The following is a 1242-nucleotide window of genomic DNA, read 5'->3' on the forward strand; positions in this document are numbered from 1 at the left end:
AACATCACATCTACTACTTGAACATTTATGAGTTCCTCGGGTATCCTCAGTTTCCCGATCAAGAGGTCGTAATTAAGCGCGAACTAGATAGTCTTTCAAGCTCTTAGGTCGACGAAACGCCATCATGGGTAAATCTTGAATGGCCTGCTTACACCTATTGGATATGAGTAAAAGGGGATGTAACTCTCTTAATATTCCCCCAATATTAGGCAGGCCCGCGGGTGATACGTGACCACAAATGGTAATCTCTTGCTAGTTGTACTCCCTTGCACAGGTGCAAGTAGCTTTCCCCGTTCTAATACACGAGCCTTATGTATTTGGTCCCGCACAAATTTTTCTTTATAACCCCTAATAAGTAAATGCTTTTGAAGATCAGCTGCCCTGTTCTCAAACGCAGCAGACGTGGAACAAATACGTCTGAGCCTAAGGGCCTGTGCATATGGGATACTTTGTTTAACCCCCTTTTGTAGATCATCAATTGAAATCTTTGGTACCTCAGATTCCATCTTATGTTCAGGATACCAATGACTTTCTCAACAAGCTTAGAGATATGGAGAGGTTTCCGGACGAAGCGATTCTGGTCACTATTGACGTCGTCGGCCTTTATCCCAACATTCCACATGACGAAGGTTTGGAAGGTATGCGGAAAATTCTTGATGTACAGGTTATTAACAACAATGGTGTTATTGAAACTGATTTATACACTAAGCCAACTCATAAGCATCAGTACTTGTTCCATACCTCATGTCATCCTAAGGGGGTTAAACAAAGTATCCCATATGCACAGGCCCTTAGGCTCAGACATATTTGTTCCACGTCTGCTGCGTTTGAGAACAAGGCAGCTGATCTTCAAACACATTTAGTTAATAGGGGTTATAGAGAAAAATTTGTGCGGGACCAAATACATAAGGCTCGTGTATTAGAACGGGGAAAGCTACTTGCACCTGTGCAAGGGAGTACAACTAGCAAGAGATTACCATTTGTGGTCACGTATCACCCGGGCCTGCCTAATATTGGGGGAATATTAAGAAAGTTACATCCCCTTTTACACATATCCAATAGGTGTAAGCAGGCCATTCAAGATTTACCCATGATGGCGTTTCGTCGACCTAAGAGCTTGAAAGACTATCTAGTTCGCGCTAAATTACGACCTCTTGATCAGGAAACTGAGGATACCCGAGGAACTCATAAATGTTCAAGTAGTAGCTGTGATGCTTGTAATTATCTTATTGTGGGAGATAG

This window comes from Montipora foliosa, chromosome 2, assembly GCF_036669935.1.
Source record: "Montipora foliosa isolate CH-2021 chromosome 2, ASM3666993v2, whole genome shotgun sequence".
NCBI lineage: Eukaryota > Metazoa > Cnidaria > Anthozoa > Scleractinia > Acroporidae > Montipora > Montipora foliosa.